This window comes from Canis lupus, chromosome 38 (genome assembly GCF_003254725.2).
Source record: "Canis lupus dingo isolate Sandy chromosome 38, ASM325472v2, whole genome shotgun sequence".
In the NCBI taxonomy this organism is placed as follows: Eukaryota; Metazoa; Chordata; class Mammalia; order Carnivora; family Canidae; genus Canis; species Canis lupus.
This window is the reverse complement of record NC_064280.1, coordinates 2,808,370-2,818,788: the sequence shown is the minus strand read 5'-3', so window position 1 is coordinate 2,818,788 and position 10,419 is coordinate 2,808,370. Positions and strand designations below refer to the sequence as shown.

The window sequence follows — 10,419 nt, the reverse complement described above, 5'->3', positions numbered from 1 at the left end:
AGAGAAGAGGACTCCAATTCCTAAGACTGCTCTGACCCAGGCCACCCTGTACCACCACGGCCCTGCTCCAAGGGGCAACTCCAGGCTGCTAATGATCCAGGTCAGAGCTCTGGGTGGCACATGCCCCTGGGGCTCGCGGGGGGCGTGGGTGGGGGTAGCAAATCTTATCACCAAATAATCCTGGGCTGGGCCTGCCTGGCGGCCACACTGCCCAAAAAGATTTAGCGAAATGCTGATTTTTCGTTTGCTCCCACTCGGCAGAGTCCCCCTCACTGCCCTGCCACCAGCCACAGGCAACTCCCAGCAAGGTCAGATGTGTGGCCAGCACCCACAATGCTGTCTTGTGGCAACACAAAGGCCAGTGGCAGCCACGGAATAGCCGTGCCAGCAGGGACACCCAAAACTAGCAGCCATGCATGGCTGGCCCAGCCCTGACAGTGGGCTGAGGACATGAGGACTTGCCTGCGGTGTGCACACCTGGAGGCTGCCTCTAGGATGTGTGCTGGTGGGGAGAAACGTGTGTATGTATCTGCGTGGTGTGTATGGTGTGTGTGTGGCGTGTGCATGGAGCAGCGTGTACATCCATGTCTGTGGGGGGGGGTGCTAAAGGCTGTTTTGATTCATCATTTGAACCCCAGCACTGAGCATAGAGATTGGCCACAGTAGATGACACATAAATATTGTGCAATGCAACAATGTACCACAGTCATTAAAAAGAACCATGGAACGTTCTGTATAATGACATGGAATACAACATCCAAGCAGCATCGTTACATGAAAAAAGACAATGGTGGAATCACATGTATAAAATGCTACCTTTTTGGTAAAAAGAGGCCTCAATAAGACTTTATATTCATTTTTTGCTTGTACAGAGAGAAAACTTTAGAAGGATGCATAAGAAACTAATAAAAGTGACTACCTTTCAGAGGGGGAACTGGACAAGTTGGAGTTGGATATAGGAGTAAGACTCTGCTTATATAATCTTATACTTTGAATTTTTAACTCTTTGTATTACATAATTAAACATTTTTAAAAAGGAATGGGGGCACCTGGGTGGCTCAGTCGGTTAAGCGTCTGCCTTCTGCTCAGGTCATGATCCCAGGGTCCTGGGATGAAGCCCCACATTGTGCTCCCTGCTCAGCAGAGAGCCTGCTCTCCCTCTCTCTCCGTACCCCACCCCCAGTTTGTGCTCTCTCTCTCTCTCTCTCTAAAATAAATAAATAAAATCCCTTAAAAGGGAGGAGGGATGAATACTGGTGGGAGAAAGAAGGTGCAGAAGAACGAGCCGGGAGAGAGGTGGAACTCCAACCAGGACCTAGCTGCCTTCCGCCAGTTACAACACACAGCCTTGAATCCGAGGCTGACATAATTGGACTCTGTCATAAAAGAAGGACACACGTCTAAGAAATTCCCCAAGCCCACATGCTCTGGCCAACATGCCAAGTGTCCCATGTGAGACAAGATCAGCTGGGACTTTTCGGTTGCCTGGGATGTTGGTCAATAACTGAACAGGTGTTTCCAACCCCAGAGGCTCAGCCCTAGAGATAAAGTATCCAGTTTGCTCACTGCTCTGTGCATTACCTTGTGAATGACTACATTCAGGGGTAGGTATTCCCCAAGGTTAGAATCAAGACTTACCAGATAGTCAACCCTCTGGAGCCCACTTTCCTAAGCCAGACAGTGACCCGAGAAATGATCCTCTTCCAAGGATGGGCTCCAAGATAAACTGGTACAGCTACTTTGGGGCTTTATTGAATAAAAGCACCACATCCAGACTCTACGATCCTGTAATTCCATCCCTGCACATATATAACCCTTGCAGGTGGACACTAGAGACAAAAATTTTCTTTGTAGCATTGTTTGTAATAGAAAAAAGAAAAATGCAAGGAAAAGCAAGAAAACAAAACAAAACTGGAAACGACCCAGATGTTCTTCAACAGAAAAGTAGATGAATAAAATGTGATATATTCAAATAATGGAATTTCACAGTAGTGGAAATGAATAAACTAAAGCCACATACATCAACTGGGTGAATCTCAAAAGCATAGGGAAGATAACAAGGCACAGAAGGAGACGTAAGTTACCATTTACGTAAAGTTCAAAAGCAAGCAACACTATACGGTTTATCTTCACACATGTTTATCACCAACACATCTGGTAAAACAACATAGAACAAAAAACAAAAACAAAAAACATGCAAACAAAGAGATGAGGAGCCCAAAACTTGGGAAGCAGTTACCTTGCATGGAGGTCAAGGTTGTGGAGAAGCAAGGGAACACAGTTGACACCAGACACACAAGGTGACTGAACAATGTTTGGACTATCCAGTCCTCCAGTTGAGTGGTGGGGCCACAGGCAATCATTTTATCATTACACTTTGCATCTTAGATGGTTGTTACACATATTTTTAAAAAAATTTTAAGGGATCCCTGGGTGGCGCAGCGGTTTGGCGCCTGCCTTTGGCCCAGGGCGTGATCCTGGAGACCCGGGATCGAATCCCATGTCGGGCTCCCAGTGCATGGAGCCTGCTTCTCCCTCTGCCTGTGTCTCTGCCTCTCTCTCTCTCTCTGTGACTATCATAAAAAAAAAAAAAAAATTTTTTTTAAAAATTTAAAACAACCACAGCCTGGGCTTTGGAGTCAAACTCACTTGAGTTTGAACCCTATTTTTCCCATAGCTGTTTGACCTTAGGTGTATTACCTGACCTCTCAGAGCTTCCCTTGTCTCACCTGTACAGTGAGAATAATGATGCTTACCTCAAGGGTTAGAGTTAGGTACAGTAGTCCCCCCTTTGTCCACAAGGAACATATTCAGGACCCCTGGTGGATGTCTGAAATCACAGATAGTACTGAACCCTATGTATTATACCATTTCTTGCTATACATATCTATCTATGATAAAGCTCAGTATACATATTTATAAATGAGGCACAGCAAGAGATTAACAGCAATAAAAAATAATGAAATGGAACAATTGTAACAATACTCTATAATAAATGTTATGTGAATGTGGTCTCTCTCTCTCTCTCTCTCTCTCTCGGAATATCTTATTGTACCTACTTACTCTTCTTGTGATGATGTGATACGATAAAATGTCAACGTGATGAGACAAAGCGAGGGGAGTGACATAGACCTTGTAATGTAGCATTGGGCTACTGACCTTCTGAGATTTGTCAGGAAGATCATCTGCTTCCGGCCACAGTTGACCATGAGTAACTGAAACCACGGATAAGAAGAGACTGCTGTATGTCCCATGCCTAACTCGTGGTCAATACTCAATACGTGGTGGTTTGCTTTGGGTCGGGAACAGTCGCAGGGGAATTTGTTTCAAATCTACTTGTGAACAGTAGACCTAGGTTCTGGCATCCCCATTGCAGGCTCAGGGTGAAATAAATGGGAACTAAATGAATGAATGAGCAAATAAACAAATGAGCTCCTCCATTCGATCCCAATCTCTATGTGTCCTCCCCTGAGTGAGCTCTGGGACCCAAATGGTCTGGTTAGCCTTGTGGTCACTTCAAACAAAATCCAAAATACGATTCTCACACCCACCCAGAGTCTCTAGAAGCAGGCAGCTGCCAGGCCCAGCCCCAGGAAGATCCGGCCTCCGCTCTGCAAACTGAACCAAAGATCCCTGCGGGAGAACCTCATTATGTCCTCCCTGCCCCCACATCTCCTGGCACAGGTCTTGGCCCACGCAGCTGCTCGGCCAAGACAGCTGCTCTGAGGGAAGACAGGCCCTTGGTCTGCAGGGAGATTCCCCAGACCTTCTTCACAGCCTTGGATTGTCACTCTTAAATCCCTAAGTTCCCCCAGAACTTTAAGCCTCAGCAACATTTGTCTTACAATGACAGCCCAAGATTAGAGGAAATGTAAGTGGATTTCCAAACCCTGACAATAGGAGACTGATATGTGTAGGCTTCCTGAGAATACCTGCCAGTCTCTGATTTGATTCCCCCCTCCCCCAATTTCAGTACATCTGGGGGAGGGAATTACCTGTGAGATCATGGCCAGAGTTATATATTTGAAGTCCGGTCATCTTAAGCCTTTGTGTGATCTGGAGCCAGTATCCTTTCTGATATCATCTTAGTTTGCTCCTCTGTAAAATGGGACAATAATTATTTCTTGCCAACTAAAAGAAAACTATGACTATAATTGGTGATTTGGAAACTATACAGCTCTATATTATATGTTGTAGAGGAAGAACACCGCATTTGGGGTCAAGATACCTTGGTTGGTTGGTTGTTTTTAAGCTGCCAATTATGTATTGAGGCTTATTATATATCATGCCTGTTCCGCACTTTACAAATATCAACTCATGGAGTCCTCACCAAGGTCCTACCAACTAGGGGGTGTATTACCACCCCCATCAGACAGCTTGGGGCCGGGAGGGGGGTGGGGGGGAGGTGGTGTGGGGAAGGAGCACAGGGAAGGGTAAGTAACTTGCACACTAGTTAGTATGTTGCAAAGCCGAGATCCGAACCCAGGCAGTCAGGCTCCAGAAGCTGGCCCTGCACCAGCTCTTCTGCCTCCTGCTTGAGAGTTTCAAATCCTACCTCTGCCATTTACTAACTCTCCTATCCTCCATTCCCTCATTCCACATATATTTACTGAGCCCTTACTCTGTGCCAGGAGCTGCTCCAGGAACTGAGACTGATGCGGGGCTTGCATTCCAGTGTGACAAATGGATCACACACCGGGAATCCCATAAGGTGTCCAGAGGGATAAGTGCAGTGGAAGAAAAACAAAGCAGGTGTCTTAGTCTGTTCGAGTTGCTATAACAAAATACCACAGACTGGGTATGGATAATCACAAGAAACAACAGACATTCACTTCTCGCAGCTTTGGAGGCTGGAAGTCTGAGATCAGGGCACCAGCACGGTCAGGTTCTGGTAAGAACTCTCTTCCGTGGTGCAGACTGTCGACTTCTTGCTATGTCTCCATGTGGTAGAAGAAGTGAGCTGACTCCCTGAGATCTCTTTTATTAGGGCACTAATGCGGGAGACCTGGGTGGTTCAGTTGGTTAAGCATCTGCCTTTGGCTCAGGTCATGACCCCAGGGTCCTAGGATGAGCCCCCTACTCAGCTTCTTCCTGGGTTTGTGCACACTCTTGCCTGCTCTGTCACTCACTCTCTCAAATAGATAAATAAAATCCTTTAAAAAGGAACATCTTGGGGATCCCTGGGTGGCTCAGTGGTTTACCACCTGCCTTCGGCCCAGGGCGTGATCCTGGAGACCCGGGATCGAACCCCACATCGGGCTCCCTGCATGAAGCCTGCTTCTCCCTCTGCTGGTGTCTCTGCCTCTCTCTGTCTCTCTCTCTGTCTCTTTCATGAATAAATAAAAATCTTTAAAAAAAAGAAACTTCTTAAAAATATAGATATAGATAGATATAGATATAGATATAGATATAGATATAGATATAGATATAGATATAGATATATTAGAGCACTCCACTCATGAAGGTTTCACTCTCATGACTTATGGCACCACCTCCTAACATCATCACTTTGGGGATTAGAATTCAACATACGGGGACACCTGGCTAACTCAGCTAGGAGAGTGTGTGACTCTTGATCTTGGGGTCATGAGTTTGAGCCACTCGATGGGTGTAAGATTATCTTTTCAAAAAATAAGCTTTAGGGGCAACTGGGTGGCTCAGTAGTTGAGCGTCTGCCTTTGGCTCAGGACATGATCCTGGGGTCCTGGGATCGAGTCCCATATTGAATTCCCTGCAGGGAGCCTGCTTCTCCCTCTGCCTATGTCTCTACCTCTCTCTGTGTGTCTCTCATGAATAAATAAATAATATCTTTAAAAATTATAAAAAAATAAAAATAATAAGCTTTAGAATTGAACGTATCAATTTTGGGGTACACACAGCAGGGCAAGGGGACTTCGGGTGACCAGAGGCCAATGTTGTCATCTATTCAGGCCTCTATTCTCTTACTGTAAAGTGGGCATTCTGAGACCTGCTTTGCCTTGTCTACCTGGTATACAAACCGTGAAATGCTATTCCAGCACAGGGATTATAGCATTTGTTGTTTTTGCCTCTTTGTTTCTGTACCACTTGATGCATGTCTCTACTTAGTACGTTCCCCATTGTTTCATAGTCGGCCACCCAGCCTTCTGGGTCTCTTGGCAAACTGAATTTTTGAGGGCAGGACCAGATCCTGGTACATAATGAGTATGAAACAGAGGTATAATTATTCATGCTAGTAATCACTCTTTAGTAAGCTCCTACTAGTAGCGGTAGACACTGCTGAATTTAACCTTCAGTGTAGAAGTTACTATGATCCCTATTCCCAGAGGAGGAACAGAGGCTCAGAGGGGTGAGCAGCTTGCCCATGGCCAAATATTCACCAGGGGGTGACAGAACCAGGTAGGAACTTGCATCTCTCTGACTCCAAAATCCACGTTCCGTCACCAACCCCAAGCCGTTGTTGAGTATCATTATTCACACTTACTCATTCATGCAACAAATATTTCATGAGCACGTTCCAGGAGCTTTAACATGGAAACGGATGAGGCAGATGAGGCCTCTCCATACAGAGGACAAAATGAATAATTTAACAAATGAATTAGCTTGGTGCTGCTGTGATACATCCAGGAATCCTGTCCAGGTGGGGAGGCGAAGGAGGGTCTGTCTGAGAAGGAGCCCTGAATGATGAGAAGAAACTGGTCTCCAGCAGACCTTGGAGCAAGAGCCAGCAAGACAAAGAAGCTGAGGTAGGAATGAAGTGGGAATGTTCTCCAAGCCACAGGGCGGCCTGTGAGCCTAAAGAGTGGTGAGAGGTGTGCCTGGGTGGCTCAGTTGGTTAAGCATCCAACTCTGGACTACAGCTCAGGTCATGATCTCAACATTGTGAGATTGAACCCCCATGTTGGGCTCCGAACTCAGCATAGAGTCTGCTGGGGCTTCTTCCTCCGTCTCCCTCCCCCTCTACTCCTCCCCCTCCCCCAAACCTCTCTCTCTCTCTCTCAAATAAATGAATGACATCTTTTAAAAAATTAAAAATAAATAGTCATAAGAAAGACATACAGCAGTAAGGAGTAAAGTAAGAAAAGCTGGACCCACACCATGCAGGTCCTTAGAGACTGCAAAAAGGAGGGCCAGGGAAGCATCCAAGGTTTCCAGGCAGAATAGAGATGCGATCTGATCTGTGTTTTAAAAGACATATTGTTATTGTTTAAGTAGTATTGGAGGGGTGCCTGGCTGGCTCAATTGGAAGAGCGTGCAGCTCTTGATCTCGGGGTCGTGGTTTGAGCCCCATATTGGGTGTAAATAAATAAACTTTCAAAAAATATAAATGAATAGCATTAGGATTTGCTAGTAGTAATTATAACAATATATTTTTAATGTGTTTAGAAGAGAGAAAGTGAACAAAAGAGGGCAGAAAAGGTGGAGGTAGAATGGGAGTGGAGAAAGTCATTCAGCTAACAAAGGACTTTTGCAGGTGTTTTCCTTTGGCTCAGCTTCAACTGAATTAAGCCTCATTCATCTTATATATAATAATAATAGGCTGCAGATGGAAATAACTAAATCAATGTCCAGGGTTCCATTACAAGAGGGATCAGATTTCTTCTCCCTTCTCTTTTTTTTTTTTTAAGATTTTTTTTATTTATTCATGAGAGACACAGAGAGAGAGGCAGAGACACAGGCAGAGGGAGATGCAGATTCCCTGCGGGGAGCCCGATGCAGAACTCGGTCCCAGGACCCCGGGATCACGACCTGAGCCAAAGGCAGATGCTCAACCACTGAGCCACCCAGGCATCCCCCCCCCCTTTTTTTTTTAAGATTTTATTTATTCATGAGAGACAGAGAGAGGCAGAGACACAGGCAGAGGGAGAAGCAGGCTCCCTTATCTTTTACTCCAAGGAAAGAAGTGGCTCATAACCCATCTCCTGCTGCCTGGAAGAAGTATCTCTTGAGCCATTTGGAAGATGCTTCTTCTTAAGACCCCCAGGAGCAAGGCTCTCGATTTCTCCATCAGTTCAGTCTCTGTGCAAGATGGCCTGAGAGTCAGGCTTTCTCGTGGCTCCTCTCCTGTACCCTTGGCTGCCCAGTGGGAAGTGGACAGACAAACCCAGCCTCATCTCAGCTCCACTTCCACGAATTTATGAGTGGAAACAAGATCCCACAGAGCCATGGCAAAGGGAGGGCATTCCACACACCTCAGGATCCTTGAGTGTCCTGGGTCCTGGCAGGACCCTGCCTCTCCTCTCCAAGTTGGGTGTCTAACTGCTTGGCTTCTCTTCCCTGTCCCCTTCACCATGCTCCTGTCCAGTCCTTTTCTCCCTCCTAGAGAGGAAGCACAGCTGAATCACAGGAAGCTGACAAGAAGCAAAGGAAAAAAAAAAAAACAAAAAAAAAACCCAAGAAAGAAACTTCTAAGAAGCCAAAAAGATTGTCTTTCAAAATTTCTAGAAAACAGAATAATCCCACCCACGCAAATTACAAAGAATTATGCAAATTGTAATGCCAATCAGTGCACAGTCACATTTCCTCCTCATTATTCCCAGCCCTAGCTTTTTGTACCTCTGACGTTGTTGGAGGTGAGGGGACTCTGGCAGCACCCCCTGTGCTAACAATGCCAGGCTTGCAGAGTTGAATTTTCCAACCTCTCGCTCCCAGGACTGCAGATTTCTTGCTGGGGCTATTTCGCTCCCCTCTGGCCACAGCGCAAAACCCCTTTCCGAACACCACCCCCAAGATTTCCCTTTGTCCTAGCGACTGGATAGGACATTTATGTACCAAACTTAGAGAGGATGGGGCAGGTTTGGAGGACGGAGGAGCTGAAAATACACTCATGCTAATACAGTTTCTTTATGCTAATAATATGCAAATACAGCTGTTGGGGTTTTTTTTTTTTTTTTTTGGTTTTTTTTTTTTCATTCCTTGGCCCCCTGGAGCCAAGAAATGACTTGTCTATGTGCAGTGGACCGAAAAGAGGCCCCAGAGAGAGAGAGCTAGAGAGAGGGAACGGGAAGAAAGAGAGGCCAAGAGCCCTGGCGGACTCCCCACCCCCAGACTCAACTGACCGACCCCCCGGGGGCAAAGGACAGCTGACAGGGCAGTCCAGGCCGCCTGGAGGGAGCTGCAGATTCCAGGCACCGAGCTGGAGCCAGAGTGGGCCCTGAGTGGGGATGAGTGGGGGTGGGGAGTCGCCCGTTCCTGGGCTTTCAGGACAGGTGCTCTCCCCCTTCCCCCGCCCTCCCCTGTGTAGAGCTTGTCCAGTCTGTGCTATTATCTCCCACAATTGCTCATAAATGACAACAGCCCCCAGCGGCCCGCCCAGCACTTGAACCCCTCCTGGCCGAGGTGGCTTGCCTGAGGATTAGCTCCTCTTTGGAGAGCCCACAATAGCCCTCCACATCTTTTGTGCCTCTGTTTGCTGCAAATATTAAAGCTCTCTCCTGAAACCCATTACAGGCAGTGGGGACAAAGGCTTTCCACAGGTCTCCAGGACAGAGCCAGCGCAGGATGTTCCGGGCTACTGTACCTGCCGCCTCACCTGCCGCTGCCTGTCCAGTTACCCCCTGAGGGAAATAATCCACTTTCATGCCAGACAGCTCTATGCCAGGGCAGTGGACAGCCGGATGCAATGGTGCCCACGCCCTACTTGCCCATCAGAGAGAGGAAGTGGGGGGCTGGGCACCCAGGGGTGGGTGATGGTAGGGGGAGAGGGAAAGATCTGGGCTGAGGGAGCTTCAGGCGGAGCTGAGGACACAACAGCAGGTGCACCACATGCTCCTTTGCCATCAGGCCTTCGCAAATGCTGCTACTTCTGCCTGGAACATTCCTGCCTTCCACTTATCAACCTAATTTTCCCAGGCTAGTTTTATCCATCCCTCCAGGCTCAGCTTAGACTTTGCCTCATCACTTCCTCCAGGAAGTCATCTTTGCTTCTCAAATTTAGGTGTCCCTCCTCAGTACTCGAACCTGGTAGTATACCTGTCTGCTCAGAGTCTGCTTCCCTGTCCCTCTGACACCCCAGCCTCTGAGCAACCTGGCTGGGGGCAATTCCCAATGGCACCCATGTGTGGCACAACTCCTAGAGCATGACAGAGAAGGTCCCTGCAGATGAATATGGTTGAGTAAATGAATGGTTGAATGAATTCAGCAGGTGTGGGCCATTCCTGGGTCTTGAGTCCTCAGAATTCTGACCAAAGAGATGTTGAGTCATGAAGAGATCTGGGGAAAGAAGAACCAGGAATCTCTCACAGCCTTCTCTGGAGACTCCTGTCTAATGAATATAACTGGGCTTAGAGTCTACCAACCATAGGATGTTGGGCAAGTCTTTGATCCCCACACTCCAAACCTCAGTCCCCTCTTCTGGCAAATGGGAAGAATAATATTGGGAAGATGGAAAGAATGCTCTGGAAATGGCCAAGAAGTTAATGCATGAGCTATTATGTGGGG

The 10,419-nt window shown here is 47.1% G+C and overlaps 1 long non-coding RNA gene across 1 annotated transcript; it reads right to left on the bottom strand.

Annotated features, from left to right (window-relative positions):
• Window positions 1-3,157: 3,157 nt before the first annotated feature.
• Window positions 3,158-8,775, bottom strand: LOC112643202 (uncharacterized). The gene is made up of 4 exons (XR_004812692.2): window positions 8,536-8,775; window positions 8,172-8,298; window positions 3,996-4,098; window positions 3,158-3,215 (listed from the first exon to the last, which is right to left on the bottom strand). It is a non-coding gene; the product is annotated as an uncharacterized LOC112643202 (long non-coding RNA).
• Between the last annotated feature and the right edge of the window lie 1,644 nt (window positions 8,776-10,419).